This window comes from Rhinatrema bivittatum, chromosome 11 (genome assembly GCF_901001135.1).
Source record: "Rhinatrema bivittatum chromosome 11, aRhiBiv1.1, whole genome shotgun sequence".
Taxonomy (NCBI): Eukaryota; Metazoa; Chordata; class Amphibia; order Gymnophiona; family Rhinatrematidae; genus Rhinatrema; species Rhinatrema bivittatum.
Window position 1 is genome coordinate 56,590,062 of NC_042625.1, and position 23,124 is coordinate 56,613,185.

Genomic DNA, 23,124 nt, shown 5'->3' on the forward strand with positions numbered 1-23,124 from the left:
CTGGAAACTTAACTCTCATGTTCTCTTAATGCTGGAAATTGAACTCATGATCAGAGAAATAAAGTTAACTCACATTTCTGGGGCCAGTTTTAGTCTATGGTGTTGTACCAGTAAGGTCCCAGACCTGGAGTTCCTGGATGCAGGGGCCCTAGATTTGGATCTCCTGTTATAGACTAACACTGGATCCAGAAATGTGAGTTAACTTTACTCCACCTGTGACCCAAGAGTTAAATTTCCAATCCTAAAAGGAACCAGCCTAACCATTGGGGTAACGGCCAGAGACCCTTTGCCCTAGGAGTCTTGGATTCCCAAGCCAGGAGGACTCTACCCTAAGCCCCCCAAGTCAGAAATGTATGAGCAATTGTCACCATCATGCAGCATTTGCTGTATGCAGGGCTGGTGCAAGGGGATTAGATGCCCTAGGCGAGCTTTCTCCCTTGCGCCCCCACCTCCCCTGGTCTCGGCCCCGACTCTTACCTCGTTATCCATCATGCCCGCCAACTGTGGTTTTCTGGGTCAGGAGCAGTTTGGGCACTGCTCGCGGCCCACCAAATTTCCACTCCTCTTTGCCGCCGCTTGCAGCCCCATATGGCTTGCACCCAGTGGCGTACCAAGGGTCTCCAGGGGCCAGTGCATTTGTGTGCCTCTCCAGCATCCCCTCTTAATCCTTCCACTAATGCTTAAGGACACAGAAAATCAGTGGCATCTCTAGACAGAAGAATTTTGGGGAGGGAGCCAAAATGACATTTCTTCATCACACCCACCTCTATAGCATTGGTTATTAAAAAAAAAAAAAAAGTGTTAAAGTCCAAAGGGTCTTCTGCGTAATTTTAAAAAGCTGGCCAGTTTCACACTTCTAGTAAAACTACTATAAAATTATTTGATAGCCTCATTCAACTAATTCTATGTGGCTATGAGAGTGAAGTCTGGAATATATAGGAAGGGACAGAATATCAATATAAATCCTGCACCTCCAGTTCTGTAACTCTGTGCATCCACTGAAATTCCCCCAAACAATGGAGCTTGGATATTTCCCTTACAGCTCATCATACTAAAAGATATTTTCAAATTCTGGTGTCACCTCACAGTAACAGCAGCACAAACACCTTCCACTGCCAGGCACATTGTGAACTAACACAAAACCTTGCAAAAAGGACACTCAAAATCTATACTGCAATCCCATCGTAACATAACAGTAATAACACCAAGGACTCAACAATAACCTTACCTGTGAAAAAGCAAGGGTAAATATTACACAGGGTCCTAGAATACCAATACACCACCTACTGAGGAAACAAAACAAACCTGATTGCTATAGATCCCTATACAGACACTACACGCTAGCAGAATCTCTCATCTTGGTGTCACACACACAGAGCAGAGACAAACCCTCACCAAATACAGAATACAAAATAAAGGAGCACACATTAGACAAAAACTGAAATGGAAACCCAAGAAGCTAGACTCTGTATTAATGGAAAAACAGAATCACCATTCCTCATAAATCAATAAAATCAAGAAACATAAATCATCAGTTATAATAGTAAAACTATACTAATAAAAGAATATTTTAAAACTACTGATTTCTATTAATTAAAATCATATACATTTTTACAATTTCCCAAACACCAATAAAATATTTCAAACAGCACATATATCAAATAACACCCAATAATTAAAACTAAGGATTTTAAAAAGCCCCTTCTGTCCATATGTGGGAGCTCTTGATTTCTAGTCACCCTGATATTGTCTAGGATTAGGAGGTTATCCTCTCACACATACTCACATGTCCATTCTCTCTCACATACACTGTCACATACACACGTTCATGCTCTTATAAGGACATAAGAAAATGCCATACTGGGTCAGACCAAGGGTCCATCAGGCCCAGCATCCTGCTTCCAACAGTGGCCAATCCAGGCCATAAGAACCTGGCAAGTACCCAAAAAGTAAGTCTATTCCATGTTACCATTGCTAATGGCAGTGGCTATTCTCTAAGTGAACTTAATAGCAGGTAATGGACTTCTCCTCCAAGAACTTATCCAATCCTTTTTTAAACACAGCTATACTAACTGGACTAACCACATCCTCTGGCAACAAATTCCAGAGTTTAATTGTGCGTTGAGTAAAAAAGAACTTTCTCCGATTAGTTTTAAATGTGCCCCATGCTAACTTCATGGAGTGCCCCCTAGTCTTTCTACTATCCGAAAGAGTAAATAACCGATTCACATCTACCCGTTCTAGACCTCTCATGATTTTAAACACCTCTATCATATCCCCCCTCAGTCGTCTCTTCTCCAAGCTGAAAAGTCCTAACCTCTTTAGTCTTTCCTCATAGGGGAGTTGTTCCATTCCCCTTATCATTTTGGTAGCCCTTCTCTGTACCTTCTCCATCGCAATTATATCTTTTTTGAGATGCGGCGACCAGAATTGTAGATAGTATTCAAGGTGCGGTCTCACCATGGAGCAATAACCTCTCGCTCTCACAGACACTAACACACTCTCCCCCTCCACACACCCTCACACACAAACTCTTACTCCCCTGGATTTTCTCATACACACTCATGCTCTCACTCTCACTGGCTCCCTCACATACAAACACACACACCCAGGCAGGCTCCCATTCATTTTCACTCCACTCCCTCACCATCCCCCAGGCATGCACAAATTCATTCTCACACACAGACCCCCAGGCAGGCACCAATTCATTCTCTCACACCACACGCAGGCAGGCACCTTTTCTCACACATACAAACCCCAGGAAGACATCCATTCGTTCTCATACACAGACACACTCTCACAGGCACCCATGCATTCACACACACACACACACCCTCAGGCAGACTCCCATTCATAGACATGCACACACTGAAGGCAGACCCCCTCTCTTTCTTTTGCCAGCAACCTCGGAGCCTCTCTCATTCCTCTGCTGCCATTGTCACTGCTGCCCCGTGGCTATTGGGGAGGTGCTGATTGCTGCTACTGGCACTGAAGCCCATTCTGCTGCCTCCTCTGTGCAGGCCCTGTGGACTTCCACTTCCTCCATGCTGATCTCATACATTGTGATATCCACAAAGAGAAAGTGCTACTCTTGCACATTCCCAAAGATTACATGTGCCAATCACTAAGAAGTAATTTTTTTTTTTTTACCTTTGTTGTCTGATCTTAAGTTTTCTAATCTGTTGGTCACAGGCTTTTTTTTCCATTTTCCTTTTCTTGTTTTTTTGCCAATTTTTTATATTGTCATTTTTTCTATTTCTTCTCTCCATCTGTCTTCCCTCAAACACACAGGTTCTCATTCTCACATGCTTTCTCTCATACAATCATTCATACATACAGTCTCTCTTGCACATACTGTCTGACTCTCTCACACACAGGTACTCTCACTCCCACATGCTGTCTTGCTCAAGCATAGGCTCTCACTTGTCACATGCTGTCTGTCTCACACACACAGAGGCTCTCACATGCTCTCTGCAAACATTCAGGTCCTCACTCCCACACACAATCTCTCAACTCATCTCATACACACACACACACACACACACACACACACACACACATTCTACAGGCCCTCAACCTCTTTCTTGCCTCTGGCCTCTTCACATGTCGCCACAGGATGGGCTCTGCAGTGGCCCTGATCTTCTTGGGCTGCCCGCATTGTGAAATCCATGGTGGCCCTGCTACTGGGCCGCCTCCTCTTCTCAGCTCACTGCGACTTGGGATTCGCGGATGACCATAAACACTGCTCTTCTTCTGCACGCGGCTGATGCTCCTCCTTCCTGCCCATGCGGCTCCGGCAACGTTTTTCTTCCACTTGCAGGTTTGGACGTGACTTTTTTCTTTGGGCCATGGTGACATGAGCTCCACTACAGCCCCGCCAGTCTTCCTGTTGGGTGTGTTTGGCACTGCCCCACCAGTCTTCCTGCTGGGTGTGTTCGGCACACAGCACAGCAGTAGTTCCCTGCTCAACCGCCAGTGGGATGAGCTCCACCGGTGGCCGCATGAGCTTCCATGTTGGCCATCAGCGCCCCCCCCCCCAAATGGCCCGGGGGTATTGCCCCCCCCCTTAGTACACCACTGCTGATGCCCTCTAATGGTCAGCACCCGAGGCCCAGGCCTAGTTTGTCTAGTGCTTCCACCCGCCCTGGCTGTATGTACAACTGTTTCTTGGAGGATAAGTAGGATGGCAGTCCTTACACATGAGTAATGATATCCAATGAAGCCTGACACACAAAACTACTATTAAAGTTTCTAGAATTTTGGCTGAGCCTCACTGAGCATACCCACACATTAATTATATTATGCAGGCATGTGGTGTCCCTTCAGTGCAGCAACAGTGGACATCTAATCATCGGCATCGAGGGGACCTTTGGATCACTTGACATCAAAGACTAGTATGGATGTCAGAGACAGGCCATTGCCGAGCAGCAAGGGAATCTGAAGAAGCATATGTCCCCATTAGTGAACAAAACCAACTATGGGGATGGACCAACTTTGGCCAAATACTCCCCAAAGCGATCCCCATAGCGAGGAAAGCTCATTCTCCAAGTTACCCAGGTGTTTGCCACAGTCCTCAGCGGTCCTGGTGTCATCCACCAATCCTCCTGCCAGGTCTGAAGAGGACATGGCCACTCCTGCTTCCCAGTCAGTCTTGACATCAGCGATCTTTGAGGAGGAGTTAGAGAGACGTGTGCAGATGGCAGTGAAGAAGGCACTGCAGGGCTTCAATGTTGGAGTACTGACAGCACCAATGCCAGCAGAATCTTTTCTCGAGCCACTGATCGGCTCTCTGCAAGAACTCATTGGTGTGCTACCGACATCTGTGTTTGTGCCTGCGGCATCCTTGATGCCCAGAGGGGCATAGGAGTTAGGGAGACTATTCTATTTGCTTTGCAGATGGAGGACAACTCCAGGCACAAAGTGCTGGATATCCTCAGTATGTGGAGCTTCCCAAGAAGATTGTGGCAAGTCCCAGTACACAAGATCCTTCAGGAATTACTGTTGAGGATGTGGGAGAACCCCCTTTAAGTGGATCCCATTAATAAGAAGGCGGACATGGTTTATCTCATCCAGAAAGCTCCTGGATTTCACAAGTATCAGTTTCCCCACCAATCAGTGGTGGTCAAATCTATGGTCAAGAAGGCCAAGCAGTCTAGGTGCTCTCCGGGTGGGGACCCTATAACCATAGATGCTCTTGGGAGGAAAGGTTTTCAGAGCACCATGCTCATTGCCTGCATAGCAGCGTACCAACTCTTCATGGGCCAATATATGCGGACATTCTGAAGCAGGTGCAGAGGTGGCTGTGCAACTTCCTCAGAAGGACAAAGAACCTGCAATCACTGATTACTAAGGGTTTAGAGTGTGGAAAAAACTGGGTCCAGTCAATATGATGTATTTGAGGTGTCATCAAGAGTCTGCGGAAGGGATAGTATCCTGCAGACTCACCTGGCTGCGTGCCTCTGATCTCCAGCCAGAAGTGGATCGAGTGAAGGATATGGTACCACTGATTCGTGATCACTGTGCAGTGCTCCAGCAGCTCTCCACGCCCACTCCAGACCCAACCTCCTTCTCTAGGGGAGATATCTGAGATCGGGGCAGAGGAAGACTTTTTTTTTTTCCACCTGAAAAAACACTATTCTCTGCCCTCTTAGTCCTGCGCTCAACTGGCCCTGCGCAGCCGCCCTAGACCGCAGAGGGTGCCTTAAACCCCAGACGGTGTCCAAGCCAACACCAGGGATGGAGTTTTGACTGGACTGTAGAGAGTATGGCTCAGATCCTGGTACCTGTGCCGAGGGACTCTCCAATTGGGGGCAGCCTATGGTTCCAAGCGAACTGGCGGCACAGTATAATCTTGGACGAATAGGTCCTTGGAATCTTGCAGAGAGGGTTTAAATTAAATCTATTGGGTGTCCCACAAAATTGCCCTCCAAGCCTGTCTTGGGGTCTTGTTAGCACATCAGGAAGTACTGCTTTTGGAGCTGTCCTCCCTCTTAATGGCCAGAGCAGTCAAGCCCGTTTCACCAGGGCAGAAAGGACAGGAATTTTATTCCAGGTACTTCCTGATTCTAAAGAAAACAGGGGGACTCCATCCCATCCTAGACCTAAGGGCCTTGAACAAGTTTCTAAACAAGGAAAAGTTAAAGATGATTTCTCTGGGCACCGTGATCTCATTCCTGCAAAAAGGGGATTAGCTATGTTCTCTCGATCTAAAAGATGCTTACACCTACATCTAGATCTTCCCCAGTCATAGGAGGTATCTCAGATTTGTGGTGGGGAAAATTGCACCTTCAGTATTGCATTCTGCCATTTGGATTCACATCCGCTGCACATCTTCCCAAAATGCTTAATCGTGACAGTGGCATACTTACTCAGGTTGGGGGTGCATGTGTTTCCCTTTCTGGACAATTAGCTGATCAAGAGTATGTCTCAAGCAGGAGCCGAGGAGTCCAGCGCATAACTATCTAGCTGCTGGAGTTACTGGGGTTCGTCATCAACTACCCCAAGTCTCACCACTGTCCATCACCTCATTTTGAGTTTATTGGAGCTCTTCTAGACACAGCTCAAGCCAGAGCTGCCTTTTCACAGTGACAGGTTGTTACCCTGATGGCCATTGCAGAAGAGATCCAAGAGAATCAGCAGACATCAGCTTGTAATGGGTTGAGGCTGTTGGGTCACATGGCCACAACCGTTCATTATCGCCATGGCATGCCTTTTTTATGTGTCTAGCTACTCAGGATCTTCAGGATTGCATCTGAGTCACTCCGCTGCTCTTGGACTCTGTCCTGGTGACAGGACATTTCCAGTTTGGTTTGGAGGTGGGGGGGAATCCCCTTCTATATTCCTCCATTGCAAATTGTCCTAATCACAGATGCTTCCAACCTGGCTTGGGGTTTGCACACAGAGCTCCTAGTCTGCCCAGGAATGTCAATACCAGTTAAACTTCCTGGGACTCGGCAATTCAGTATGCACTATTGGCTTTCAGAGATCAGATGTCTATCAAAATCCTACTGATCCAGATGGACAACAAAGGTACAAAATCCTACCTTCTGTGTCATGGAGCAGTTCAGCTGTGGGCCTGGGTACTCTATCAAGGGATGGTGCTCAGGGCCATCTATGTGGCCGATCTGGACAATGTGGTGGCAGACAGACTGAGTCAGTCCTTCAGACCCCATGAATGGTCCCTTAACCAAGGCATAAGCAAATCAGATCTTCCGACTGTGGGATACCCCAGAGGTAGACCTATTCACGACTCCCTGGAACAGGAAGGACACACTCTTTTGTTTTGCTTACAAGGGCGCTCAGCAGGCTAGCCTCAGATACATTCGCCCTCCACTGGGTCCAGGGACTTTTGTATGAGTGTCCTCCAGTTCCATTGGTCGCAAAGACTTAGGGAAGATCCACATAGACCCCCATTGGCCAAGACAGATTTTTTTCTACTCCTTCGGGGCTGTCCATTCAGAAACTGATCAGACTGAGGACTCATCAGATCTAATCACTCAGAATAAAGGCAGATTGTGGCATTCCAATCTCCAGGTCCTCTGGCTCACTGCTGGATATTGAGAGGCTGATTCTGCAACTTTCACCAAGCTTTCGGGTTTCATGGCTTTCGTGGCTTTTTCGTGGCTTTCGTGGCTCTTTCACCAAGCTTTCGGGGATCCCCCAGACAATCACTAGTTGCCCTTCTCTTACTTGGACGATGGCCTTTGATCTTCATGAACGATGGACTATGGCACCTCTAGGTTAAAGCACTTTTAAGCTTTAACCCGTATCCTCTATTGTATTCCTTAATTATTACCACCTTTACTTCCTTCCAGCTACATAAGCTTCCAAGTTCCTTATCCTTGTTGAATGTAACTTTGCCTTATTCATTTCTTTTGTTTAATTTTCTTTAGTTACGCTACAGTTATACCCTTGTTAAATGTAAACCGATCCGATATGGTTATTACTATGAAGGTCGGTATAAAAAAGTGTTAAATAAATAAATAAAACTTCTTGACCTTTTTGAAGATCTCATGTTCTCTTAGCTTCAAGAAAGCCTTCCACCAGAAAGTCCTGTGGACTGAAGTGGAAGAGGTTTACTATGTGAAGTGAGCAAAGGGCCCTAGACCCTTTTTCCTGCTCAACACAAAAATTGCTTGACTACCTTTTACATCTTTTTGAAGCTGGTTTTAAGACCAACTCTGCAGAGTTCATCTTAATTCAGTTAGCGCATATCATTACCATACAGAATGTAATCTCATGTCTGTACAGCTTTTATCAGGGTCTGCTTCATTTGAAGCCTCCCATCAGACCTTCTGTTCTGTCATGGAACCTCAACCTGGTTTTGTCCCAACTGATAAAAGCTCTCTTTGAGCTGATGCATTCCTGTGACCTGAAGTACTTGACCTAGAAGGTTGTATTTTTGGTGGTAATTACTTCAGCACGCAGAGTCAGTGAACTTCAGCTCTTGGTGACTTACCCACCTTACACTGTGTTTTTCATAATAGGGTGGTCTTGTATATGCACCCTAAATTTTTTGCCTAAGATGGTGTCAGAATTCCATCTTAATCAGTCAGTTGTGCTTCCAACATTTTTTCCCAGGCCTCATGCTCACCAAGGTGAACAAGGCCTGCACAGTTTGGACTGCAAGAATTCCTTGCCTTCTATCTAGAGCGGACAGAAACCCATAGAGTAAGGTGGGGATCGCTGTTGCCAAGCAGACACTCTCCAGTTGGCTAGCAGATTGCATCTCCTTCTGTTATGCCCAGGCAGGCTCAACTTTTATGGGCCATGTAAAGCTCATTCTGTTTGAGCCATGGCAGTGTCAGTGGCTCGTTTACTTCGGTTCCCCATAGTTCTGAAAGGCTACGATGTAGAGTTCCATCCACTCATTCATATTGCATTACTGCTTGGACAGGGCTGCCGACGTGACAGTAGGTTTGACCAGTCTGTCCTCCGGAACTTTTTATTACCCTTAACAGAAAGCATGGGGATAACCTGCACTGAGCGGCAGTTACTACCCTTAACAAATCGCATGGGAGTAATATGCATAGAGCAGCAGTTACTATCATAAGCAAATTGCTGGGTAGATTAGAATGATCATTTGGTCTTTCTGCCGTCATTAATATGTTAGTATGTAGAACCCAATTCTGTTCCCACCTAGGGGCCCATTGTTTTTGTTTAGGCTGCCTCTGTCAGCCTCCCCCCCCCCCCCTTTTAGGGTATATATCAGATTTTTGTTGGCCTGTTGGCACTGTTTTTGTTCCCCTTTTTGCTGGAGGGCTGCCTGTAGCTAAGGATTCACCCATGTGTAAGGACTGCTATCCTGCTTGTCGCCCATGAGTTGCCTTACCGGTAAAAGGTGTTTGCTGAGGACAGCAGGATGTTAGTCTTCTGAAGATCCATCTAGCTCCCCATGGAGTTGGGTCTCCATTTCATGGTTATATTTTTCATTTGCTATTGTAATTGACTGAAGGGACCCCGCATGGCAGCATGATATAATGCATGAGTGGGCATGCTCAGTGAGGCTCAGTCAAAGTTCTAGAAACTTTGACATAAATTTTCCGCACTAGACGCCATCGGATGATGTCACCCACATGTGAGGACTGATCTTCTGCTATCCTCTGAGAACACCTGTTATAGGTGAGCAACTCTGCTTTATCGCTGGTGTCTCCTGCTTCTCCAGTTTACAGCATAAGACCCTCAATCTCTATCTTATCTGCGGTTCCTGCCTGGCCAACAGTTCTGTTGCCAGCTGCTCTTGCACAAATACAGAAAAGCACGAGTTGACAGCAGTAGCACATTCACTGAACGCTTGCATGATGGTGACCTTTGTGCTACTTTAAGTGCCTCTTCAAAAAGCTCTCGTAATGATAGATGCTCATGCAACAGATTTGTGCCTTCCCCAACTTTACACCTAGCTAGTGCAACTTTTTAGTTTGTGTACAAATAATTTATAGGCATAAATCATATTTTATGCACAATTACTTTTTTTGCACATAAATCGTTTTACTTGCTGCACATTTTTGTTGGTGTGCCTTTTTTTCTTAACTCCTGATGTATTTGCATACCATTAGTTTATTGCATCAGAAGTGAACTTGCTTTTTTTAACCACGAGAGAGAAAATGTGAACTTCATTTCAGCTCACATTTTTTATTCACGTTTTTTACATTGAGCTTTCAGTGTTTGTTGCTCTTCATTTATCTTCTGGGTCTCAAACCCCAAGCCAGGACAAGTATTTGGGTGGATGGTGGTAAAGCTCTTGATGCAAATATAAACATAAATGTGTTTTTATTCATTGTAGGATCTAGTTGATCTTTTGCTGCTAATTTCTTCATAGAGTAGACTGTTCATAGGGCCAAGGATTCATTTTGTAAACTTTCACTAGCCAGTCTCCAAGTAGTGCCAGTTATTGTGCTTGGTGACACCACAAAGCCCATGTGCTGCACTGAGGTTGGGAGTGAAACTATTAAACCTACAAAACATGTCTTGTCCCACCCACCTGATCTGTGACTAGGCCTGGACCCCACCTCTCCTGTAGTGTACTGCGCATGCATTCAGGATATTCAGCTTTGTTGGGTCATGCATGGCAGGTTACCAGCCTGTGAACATGACTCCTTAACTATCTGCACACACTGTCCAGATTGTTCTGCACACTAAAGGCCTAATTCACTTTTATTCCATTCTTCGTTAATAGCAAAACACCTTGTTGAATCAGACCCTAAGTTGGTAACTATGAAATAATGAAAGGAATTCCATAGATTATTTTGGGCTTCATCTGTGACCATTGTTAAAGAGATTTATGTAATATATAGGCATAGCAATTATATACAAGTAGTGAACTGGAGCATTACAGGGAAAAATGTTCATATTGTATAGTGTGTGTGTGTGTGTGTGTGTGTGTGTGTGTATATATATATATATATATATATATATATATATATATATATATATATATATATATATATATATATACATGTATTATGTCATTTTAAGAAATTAAATATTTTTATTTTTACAAGATTGTGCTACCTATGACTGCTAGTTCTTCAGAGCTCCCAAAGTAACATGAGATTCTGGATTTATAATACTTGCCCTCACTCATGAGCATGAAAGCTAAAAGCCCCTCTCCCACTGCCTTTCATGTTGGGTACCACCCACTGCTCTTCCATGGCCAGGTCAGCTGTCTCCCTCCCACTGCTGCTCTGTGTCCTCCATTGCTTTCCCATGAGGGCTCTTATAAACAGAAGAAACGCCTTTATACCGCTGCCGGAAACTCAGCCCATCCTGCTGGGTCCACAAGGCACTTTTTTTTTTCTTAAAAAAGATGTCTTCTTTTTTTTAATTATTTTTTTATGTAGCACTTAAAAAAAGTTTTGCTATAAAATTTGGTGTAAAGATGTGTAATAAGGTTAAAAGGACTTCTCTAGCATTACCATTTTTTGTAACTGTAAGGCTAAGAAAGGACTCTGTATATTCTGTATATATATAGTGGCCCATTTCATTTATGGAAATATGTTCTCAGAATATTTATTTACTAATATATTTATCTTAAGTCATGTCTTCTGTCGAGCGTGTCTGATGCCATTACTGAAATAATTGGTAAGAATCACTAACACAGACCCTGGTGAATAAATGGGAGTTGCACACAAAGATTTAACTATTCACCGACCAAAAAAGACAATTGATTTAAAGGAAAAAATAAATAAATTTAGTACTATACAGTTTTGTAACAAAGTGTTCAAATATCTGTAAAAAAAAAAAATACAGTTTTATCAAATAGTGTGTTGTGAAATGTTTTTTTTTTGTGCTGGTGGGGGGAGGCTGTAGTGGTGTTCTGGTACCGAGTCTATAGGAACCTTCATTTTCAGTTTTTATAATTATTTTTCTCAGGAATTTATTGGGGTTTATTTTGACAAGAACAAAAACAGGAGAAAATCAGTGGAAAAAAACTTTAATCATTTTTCTGGGAGAATACTGGAATCTATTTTGGGGAACAGAAACCTCGCACTGTGCCATTCCCCCCCCCCCCAACCTGCCTATAAAACCTCCCCTTTAGGTGATCCAGATCTCTTTACCGCTCTCCCCAGCGTTTTCCCCTTTCTCTCCCACTCTCCATCTGCTCTTTCATTGTCTCCCTTCTTTCCAAAAATGTTTCCCCCTCCCCCAAGAATCACCCTCTTCCCCCTCACAAAATCCTCCTCCCCCCAAACATTAATCATTCTTACCGGCTGTGGTGAGTGAAGGCTGTTCCTCCCGCCATTTTCAGCAGCATGCTCGTGTTTCCGTGCTCTGCAGTGCAGGGCCTACGCTGCACTTCTGAGTTTGTGCTGAGCCAGGGATTCTGGCTTCTGGTGGGGGGGAGCTGCTGTTCATCTATGCTTGAGTAGGTGACTGTGAAGCCAGGCTCTACCTCTGATGCTTTCCTGGAACTAAACCTTTGGCCCAGGCCTTTCTGATGGCAGCCACGCTATCCTACGGGGGAGCCAAGAGGAACTATGCAGCCTCAGTTCTGTGTGATCGTGTGTCTCGGGAAAGCTTTCACCTAAGCAATGGCTTCCCAGGCACATGGAGTTAAGGTCATCAGAATTGAGTCTACGAGGGCAGCAAAATTGAGCCTACAAGGCTCCTCATTTCTCCTTTAGGAGAGTGTTGGCTGCCGTGGGGGAAGGTGGTCCATGAATACAGCAGTTGGTTCTACCTGCTCTGGCTTCAGGGAGGTTTGGAAATGCTGCCTCCACAAAATTAAAGTGAAAATCAGTTTAAAGCAATTTTCACTTTTGGGGAAAAGTCTAGAAATTTATGGGTGAAAATCAGTAAACCGAAAATGAAGGTCCCTATGGGTCTAGTACAGCACAAAAACACATGTCTGATTGAGAAATGGCTCAAAATGATTCTGCATACCTGGAGAGCATCAGTCCACAAAGCTGCAAAATGAATGTTAAACCTATACCAGAATCTGAAAGGGCCTGGTTCTTCCGCATGAAATGGGAACTTCCCTAACCCAGAGAGCTGAGGGCTTCCAGATCTAAAGATGACCTGCTCCTTCTTCAGCCAATGTAAGGGAGACCTGTCTTTTAAGCTGTAATTAGGATCATGTTAAGAAGTGCCTTTTACTTTCATATAAAGTGTAGACCAGTTAAAGAACTTTGTAGTTGAGTTAGTTACCTGCAGCAGATGCAAGTTGCTATTTCAGCTTTTGCGGACTTGAGGCATCATAGCTGATGTAGATGCCATTGCAGGGGAACAAAATCGGCTCCCACCAACATTGGAAGGCAGAGATCTTAAACACATCACTGAGTGGAGATGATGAAAAAATGGTAACCATTATGATCCAAGAAGGGAGGAATCTCTCTCTCCTGAAGAGGGAAAACTAACAACTCTCTTCTGTCACTGGAACTGACACATAAACTTACAACAGAAAGATCTGCAGGTCCTTTCTCACTTGTCCATTATCCCAATCAACTGTGGTAATATAGATTCTTACTTGATCGCCAGCTTTACCTTTGCTTCCTCACCACTGTTTTCTCGAATTCCAATATTGTATTTTATCTATTTTACCTTGTGCATCTCCCTATGTTATTCCTCAGTCTACTTACTCCCTTTGAGACTTTCAATCTTTCCACTGAAAAATTCTTGCTGCTTATGAATTATTTTTCTAAGGTGTTTGAATGTTGCTCTCACCCACTGTGTATATGCTTAGTACTGGATAATAAAACTACTATCACAGCTTGAAAATAGTGAATTGGGCTGGTTCGATCAAATAGTGTAGTGTGCCCTGCCATGCAGAGGAGTTGTGATCAATCTCTGAGTCAGAGTCCTATTCCCTAAGCCGGCTAGGGCGAAGGATGCTGCAGAGGCAGCATTCACAGTCCCTGGGGAGGAATGGAGTCCCAATTATTGCTCAATGGAAAAACCTGTGGACCAGACAATATGGTCCATGGTAGCTGGGTTCCAAAGGGAGTAATGATTTGTGACCCCTGTCTGGGAACTGTTCCTGTGATGGTTGAACTGAGAAGGGGATAAAAAGATTATCTAGGTAGTTTCAAATGAGGGCTCATGACCCCATAAGGCTGGTTCTGATTGAGCAGGAGGTAACGGAGTCAAACAAAAAAAAAAGGAAGATAGAATCTTTTAGGATGATTACAGCTATGCTCATCTTCCCCAAAACCCCTGATTCCAAGAAGGGCTGATTTCAAAATGTACAGTCTGATCTTTTAGATTTTTGTGATCCCATATTTTCTGTGACTTCCATAAGAACATAAGATATGCCATACTGGGTCAGACCACAGGTCCATCAAGCCCAGTATCTTGTTTCCAACAGTGGCCAATCCAAGTCACAAGAACCTGGCAAGTACCCAAGCATTAGATAAATCACAAGCTACTATTGCTTGGATAAGTTCCTTGATTTATCCTCAAGGAACTTATCCAAACCTTTTTTTAAACCCCTTTACACTAACTACTGTAACCACATCCTCTGGCAATGAATTCCAAAGCTTAACTATGCACTGAGTGAAAAAATGTCTTTGATTTATTTTAAATGAGCTACTTGCTAACTTCATGGAGTGCCCCCTGGTCCTTCTATTATCTGAGAGAGTAAATAGCCGATTTATATTAACTACTTGTACAAGTCCTTTCATGATTTTGTAGACTTCTATCTTATCCCTCCTCAATCATCTCTTCTCCAAACTGAACAGCCCTAACTTCTTTAGACTTTCCTCATAGGGCAGCCGTTCCATACCCCTTATTTTGGTTGCCCTTCTCTACACTTTCTCCAGTGCAGCTATATCCTTTTTGAGATGCGGTGACCAGAATTGCACATAGTATTCAAAGTGTGGTCTCACCATGGAGCGGTACAGAGGCATTATGACATCCTCTGTTTTATTTTCCATTCCCTTCTTAATAATTCCTAACATTCTGTTTGCTTTTTTGATCACCGCAACACACTCAGCTGACTATTTCAAAGTAGTATCCACTATAATGCCTAGATTTATTTCCTGGGTGTTAACTCCTAAGATAGAACCTAACATTGTGTAACTACAGCAAGGGTTATTTTTCCCTATATGCATCACTTTGAACTTGTCCATGTTAAATTTCTTCCGCCATTTGGAAGCCCAATCTTCCAGTTTTGCAAGATCCTCCTGCAATTCATCACAATCTGCTTGAGATTTAACTACTCTGCATAATTTTGTTACCTTTTTTCATTGTGAAAACTGACTTTCCTGTCTTTTAACTAACTTGCAATCCACAAAAGGACATTACCTCCTATCCCATGACTTTTTAGTTTTCTTAGAGGCCTCTCATGCGGGACTTTGTCAAACGCCTTCTGAAAATCCAAATACACCACATCTACCAGTTCACCTGTGTCCACATGTTTATTCACCCCTTCAAAAAAATGTAGGAGATTTGTGAGGCAAGACTTCCCTCGTGTAAATCCATGCTGGCTGTGTCCCATCAAACCATGTCTATCTAAATGTTTTGTGATTTTATTCTTTATAACAGTTGCCACGATTTTTCCCGACACTGAAGTCAGGCTCACCAATCTACAGTTTCCCAGATCACCCCTGGATCCCTTTTTAATATCAGGGTTACATTGGCCATCTTCCAATCTTCAGGTACATCAGATGATTTTAATGATAGGTTACACATTTTTACTAATAGGTCTGAAATTTCATTTTTTAGTTCTTTCAGAACCCTGGGATGTATACCATCCAGTCCAGGTGATTTACTACTCTTCAGTTTGTCAGTCAGGCCTACCACATGTTCCAGGTTCACCGTGATTTGGTTCAGTTGATATGAATCATCACCCTGAATACCTTCAGCGGAATGGATATCTCTCCAATATCCTCTTCAGTATACACTGAAGCAAACAAATTCGATGACCTTATCTTCCCTAAGTACCCCTTTAACCCCTTGATCATCCAACGCTCCAACTGACTCCCATGCAGGCTTTCTGCTTCCGACATATTTTACAAAGTTTTTTTTTGAGTTTTTGCCTCTATAGCCAGCTTCTTTTCAAATTTTCTCTTAGCCTTTCTTATCAATGTCTTACATTTAACTTGCCAATGCTTATGCTGTATCCTATTTTCTTCTGATGGATCCTTCTTCCAATTTTTGAATGAAGATCTTTTGGCTAAAATAGCCTTTCACCTCACCTTTTAACCATGCCGGTAATCGTTTTGCCTTCCTTCCACCTTTCTTAATGCATGCAATACATCTGGACTGTGCTGCTAGGATGGTATTTTTTTTAACAGTATCCATGCTTGTTGCATACTTTTACCTTTTGTAGCTGCTCCTTTCAGTTTTTTTCTATTTTTCTCATTTTGACAAAGTTTTCCTTTTGAAAGTTTAGCACTAGAGCTGTGGCTTTACATACTGTTCCCCCTTCCAGTCATTAATTCAAATTTGATCATATGATCACTATTGCCAACTTGGCTGTACCACCGTTACCTCTCTCACCAAATCCTGCGCTCCACTGAGAATTAGATCTAAAATAGCTCCCTCTCGTCGGCTCCTGAACCAATTGCTCCATAAAACTCTCTTATTCCATCCAGGAACTTTATCTCTCTAGCATGTCCTGTATAACATTTATCCAGTCAATATCGGGGTAATTGAAATCTCCCCTTATTTCTGCACTACCAGTTTGGTTAGCTTCCCTAATTTCTCTTAGCATTTCACTGGCCATCTCACCATTTTGGCCAGGTGGACGGTAGTATACGCTGGGCCTGTTCTTTGTCGCCGCGCTGCTGGCCTCTGCCATCGCAGTTCCTTGCTTTTGCTTGCGAGGTTTCCCCTGCCACATCACTGTTCCATGCCACTGCAGGACTTTCCTGCCAGCAGCAATATCGCGCGCGCCCCCCCCCCCCCCCCCTTAGCACGCCTCTGCCTTATACAGATTTAATAGTAAAGGACTTATCTTTAGAAGTTCATTGGTTATTCAGTGTTCTTTCAATGACAATATAGATCAAACTGCTTTATTGTGTTTGATTTGTAGTCTGATTCTGAAATGCTTAATGCCTGGACGATTATATTTCTGCTATCCTGATCATTTTTATTTCAAGTGTGTTTTACTTCCTGTTATAATCGATGGATAAGTTTCTATGACTGCCCAAAGTCTCTTAGTTTTTAGAAGAATCATCTTATATCTTCAGGCTGAATAACTGTTGTACTTCAGCAATAGCATATGAATTTCTTTTAGCACTTGTGGACATTGTTTAGTTATTCACTTTCAATTTTGTTCACAGAAATATTTTCCATGCAGGCTGTGAGGTGGAGTTGCCTAGTGGTTAGAGCAGCAGGACGAGAACATGGGAATCCAGGGTTCAAATTCTGCTGACTTGACCTGTGACCTTGGGCAAAATACTTCGCCCTCCAATGCCTCAGGTAGAATCTGAGATTGTAAGGCCTCTTGGGATAGGGATATACCTACAATACTTGAATATAATCACAAAAGGTGGAATATACATTATCTATGTAACAAAAAAAAAAAATTGCATGGGTTTCTCGCTGCAGCTTGCTTACATGGTTTTTTCTGGGTTTTTTTCTTTTTTGGGAGTTTCTCATTCTGCTCTGGCTGTGGGATATCGATCTGTTCTGGCTTTTTTTAACTTCTTGTGGATTGTCAGAGCCCATAACCCATACTTTTGTTAGAGATTTGTAGCACAAGTTTGTTTAGATAATCCAATGTCTTCTAGAATAAAACAGACCAAGGGCTTTTCTTTTTGGAAGAGTTGTAAAACAGCACTGTTTTAATTAACAAGGTAGAACAGAAATATAAGCAATCAGCAACTAAATTCACAAAAACAAGAAGCAAGAAAGTAAACATAGCAGAGCTCTTGTAGCTCAAAACAGTTCAGTGCTTAAATCGCAGTCCAGCCCAATGACATGAGATGCGTTTCCAACAAAAATAGTCGGGCAGAGAGTAGGAGTATTCCTAACTCCAACTCTTTCCCAGTGGAATCTTTTATTATACAGAAAATGTAAATTTGAAGAGGAATGTTTCTTACCCTGTCAATTACTGATTTGTTTTTCTACCAGTCTAGATCATATGTCTTGTCTGTCTTGTGGTTGCAAAGTCAAGACTATTGTCATCCCATTGAGCTCTTATAATATTTTTGGTTACACAAAATTCTTTTCCCACTCTCCTCCAGGTGAGACAACTCAATTTTGTTATTTAAGAGGAAGCTTAATCCTGCTGCTTTGGTAATGGTCATAACATCAGATCCCCAGGGGCAGGGCCTTAAGCCTCCCCCCCCCCCCCCCCCCCCCAATATTGTTCAGGTTCTTAGTTTCAAGAAGAAACCGTCCTCGGCTCACTGTACTTCCATCTCAGCCAAAAGGCCAACAAATAATCCCAGAAGCATAATTAAAACAAAAATATTCATAGTATGTAATGAGTACAATTCTGCATATATAAATTAGGATGGACTAATGCAGACTGTTGGTAAAACTACTAGAATAAGAACTGGCAAAAATAAGAATGTACTCACATTCATGGAAACAGACTAGAACAGCACATAACCATAGGGTCCCTCTAGTCTATCTCATTCTCCCCCCTAGTGTGTCCCACTGGGCCATGCCTGCACTGAGAACATTATCCATCGCTGAAGATGCTGACTTGTCTCAGCTGGGAACAGATCTCCCTCTTACAGACATAGAATGTGATGGAAGATAAAAACCATAAGACCCAAAGGGTCTGTCCAATTTCCTTCCTGGTGCAAAGTGATAAACCCAGAGAATCTTCAGTTTTATCTTCCTTGCAACTGAGGATCCTCTTTTCTTATCCCAGACTTTCTTGAATTCTGTTATTGGGAGCCTGTTCTTTTCTGTGAAGAAATACTTCTTTATCATATTGAGTCTATCTATGTAACCTGGTTTTAGACCTTTTCTTTCTACTGAAAAATTACCTTCTCCATTATTTATACCTTTTGAAATATGTGAATCTGTGTCCTTCCCTCTCCTGTCTTTTCCAATATAAATATTTTGGTCCTTAAATCTCATTTCATACAGCTTTTGGTGCAGACTCTGCACCATTTTGATAGCTCTTCTCTCAATTGCCTGTACTGTCTACATCTTTTTGGAGACACAGTCTCCAGAATTGGCCATAGAAGTTCTGATAAGATTTTAGCAAAACAATTGTACTGAGGCATTACCTTTTTTTTCTAATAGTTATACCTCTTCTTAAGTTCCTTAGCATATCTCTGGTTCTAAACACTGCCCTGTCACACTGTTTTGCAACATTGAGATCATAAGCTAGGATCACCCTGATATCTCTCTCCTGTTTGCTATATGAGTATCTCAAACCCTTCTATCCAGGCCTGGATTTCCCACTAGGTAGAGTAGGCAGTATCTTAGGAGCACATCCCTGAAGAGGTGCTGTCTCCTTTGTCCCAGCGGCACCTTCTCACAACCTTGTCTAAGCGGCAGCATCTCATCAGACCTACTCTCTTAAAGGTTAAAGGGCTCATGGGCTGGTGGCATTTAGAAAAATGTAAAATGGAATTGCCACCAAACAGTTCCTGTACCTTTTAAGAAGATGGGTTCAATGGCTGAGAGGCGATTGTGAAAGTGTTGCTAGGAACAGGGAGAAGATGTGCTTTTCAGCTTCGCTCATCTTCAGAAGATGACTTCCCTCCCCCCCATCCACTCCTGCTGCCTTGCGTAGAGGGGGGTGCCCCTCCCTCCAGGGCTGCTTAAGAGGTAAATCCAGCCCTGCTACTCTCCACAGTTGTGTACTGCTTCCTTGGATTTCTGCTTCCCAATCTATGCTGCTGCATTATTTTGCATTGAATTTTGAGTGCTTCACAGCTGGCAACTCCTCAAGCTTTCTTAAATCACTCCTCATTTTGTTTAATCTATTGTAGATCGTAATAGCTGCCAAATGATAAACGTTTCCTACTAACCTATCTGCAGTATCACTTACAAAAATGTTGAACAGCACTTGCCTTAGGTCTGATCCTTGGGCACTCCACTGATAGCTGCTTTTCCTTGTAATGACCTCCATTTATCACTATCCTCTTTTGGCTAGAATCAACAGATTTTTATTCCAGTCAACCATTTTGGGGCCCATCCCTAGCTTATTTTGCTGTTTGAGCCTTCGGTCAAAACTTTGCAGAAATCTACCATAGCTAGTGCCCAGCCCTGCAGGGTCCTTTCAGTTCTGGCGGGGAGTGGGAACCCCGCCAGCACCTCATCCTGCAGAACCACGGGCTTCCTGCCAGTGGGGCATGAGAACCCTGCTGGTGTTAGCCTCCTGAATATAAAGGGAGGCTGAGGCAGCCACTGCAAGGGTATTTTGGGAAATGCTTCCTGCCACTCCCAAAATTTTGCTGCCTGAGGTGGCCATTTTACCCTGGCTCATTATAGAATCACTCCTGGCCACCATTGCAGCCGGCTGCATGACTTAGCTTCAGGCGAGCAGCCTGAGGGATGCTGAGGGAGTATTGAGAGGAAAAGAAGATTTTGCTGGCAGCTGAAGAGAATTGGTAAGTATTGCTAGCTGGGAAACTATTGGGTTTTAAATTTGAGGTGAGGTGAAATTGTGGGGTAACTAACATCAAGTGTGTGTGCCTTGTAGTGGGGAGAGGCTCGAGCTTCACCTATACTAGTTACCTCCCCTGCAGGTTGAGCTTTTGAGTGCTAGCGGCTGGCAGGGCTTAGGTGGGACCCTGGGACAGTCTGGTAAGCAAGTCTGAGGGTATGCTGGGGTCAGGGTAGGCTGCAGACTGGGTAGACAGGTCCAAGCAAAAAGTCCGGTCCAGGCAGCAGGCAATCATGGTCAGGTCCAAGCAAGAGGTCAGAATCTGTAAGTCAGGCCAAGGGTGGATGAAGACACACAGAAAACACTGAACCAGATGGATAAGACAAAGTAGGGTTGGACAAGGAAGGCTTGATGAGGCAGGAATCAAGATGCAGGACAACAGGAACCGGGAACTTGAAGCAACAAACTTCTAAGGTATGAGACCTGTTGCTGAGACATCAAGGCAGTGGACTGGGGTGCCTTATATTCTGAGAGCGCCAGATGTCATCTTAGGGTGCCACAGGGCTTATTTTCTCATCGTGGCCCCTTTAGGTACTGGTGCACGCACATGCCTATGGGGCCCTGGAAGGGAGAAAGATAACGACTGTATCCTGGAGGCGTCTGAGCCATATCAGAGGCTGGGATCTGCATGATTGGGGTGGTGGTGGTGTGGTAAGTAGAGTTGCTCATGGGATCAATCCATGAGCTGTTAATCTTAACATAGTATCTGGGAGATCATATCTGATGATCTTAAGGTGGTCAAACTGGTGGATAAGGTGATGACAGAAGTCAGGAAGATGCTTAGGTTTAAAGGGAGAGGAATGGTCAGGATCAAAAAGGAAGTGATATTGCCCCTAATGAAATCTCATTTGAAATACTGTGTAAACCCATATTAATAAAAAGGTTAAGGTTTATTGGTTTTCTATACCATCACATCGGCAAGGCCTTCACAACGGTTTACAATCAATAAAAAAACGAAATACAATAATAAAATAAAATTAAGAAACAGCTAAAAATAATTAAAAGAAAGCACAGAAAAGTATAAGATTAAAATTCTAAATCTAAAAACTACAAAACATTACAATTCCTAATAGCAAATAATGAGATAAAACAATAAAATAACATTTATCCTAAAATATAAATATATCGAAAAAAGAAAGTTAAGCCTATATGTGCATCTTACTCATGTTCAGTACAGCCATGTTTTTAATTCTGCTTTAAATTTCTTCTTATCTGTTTGTAATCGCAGTTGCGTTGGTAAAGTATTCCATATTTTTGTTCCTGCTATTGATATGACTCATTCCCTTACTTGGTTGAGTCTGGCAGATTTTATAGTTGGCATTGTCAAAAGTCCTTTATTCACTGATCTTACGTTTTTTTGTGGAACATGCAAACATATATTTGTATTTAACCACTCTGTTCTTTCACCATAAATTGTTATGAATTATACAAACTGTTTTATATTCTATCCGATAGTGTATTGGGAGCCAATGTAAAGAGATCAGGGTTGGGGTAATATGATCAAATTTCTTTTGGCCGGTCAAGATTCTAGTGGCTGAGTTCTGAAATACCTGTAGAGGTCTAATTGTGGACACTGTAAACCTAAAAGCAGAGAATTACAGTAATCAATATTATTAAGTTAAAGCTTGTAAAACAGATCTAAAATCATGTTTTTCTAAATAGTTTCAGCTTTCTCAGCGTTAATAATTTAAAATAGCTGTCCTTTAATTTAGTGGATATGTTTCTTTAAGTTAAGCTCAGAGTCTAAAGTAACTCCAGGATCTCTTGCAAATAAAGTTGGCTTAATCTTAATATTATTTTCAAGAACCATAGCAGGTATATCTTTAACTACATTTCCATTCAAGTAAAATTATTTCCGTTTTTTTCATATTTAAAATTAATTTCAAATGTAATTGTCAGTTAAACTTTAATTTCAAATGTTTGTTTTATTGTGTTTTCAATTGGAACTAAAAATTGAATGTCGTCTGCATATATAAAAAAAAATGTAAGCCTAATCCATTAAGAAGATGACATATTGGTAAAATGTAAATGTTAAGGGTATCAGATAGGGTCGACCCTTGCAGTACTCCTGTTTTTAAAGTGATTTTATCTGAAATAGCATTCTTAATTTTTTACTTGAAACAAACCATTGTTTAGAAAAGATGTAAACCATTTTAATATTGTCTGATACCTATTTCTTTTAGGCGATTAAGATATCATGATCAACTGTATCGAAAGCTGCTGATAAATCTAAAAACTAAAAAAAAAAATAACTTTGCCCTGTATCAAAACCTCTTAAAACTTTATCGGTAAGTGCAATTAAAACTGATTCGGTATTAAAGTTTTTTCTAAAACCAAATTGATTTGGAAATTAAAATGTTAGATTCTAAAAAATTATCTGTTTTTGAATAACTTTTTCTAAAATTTTTGCTATGAAAGATAGATTAGAGATGGGCCTGAGATTGTTTAATTGATTAATATCCAAGTTGGGTTTTTTGAGAAGAATATTTGCAACAAGCTAATGAATAGAATAGCATTGAATAATTAAGAGCTTATACAAAATTAAACAATTTTCCAAACAGCAATACAGTATTTCAAAATGGCACACAGATACCCAATAATTAAAT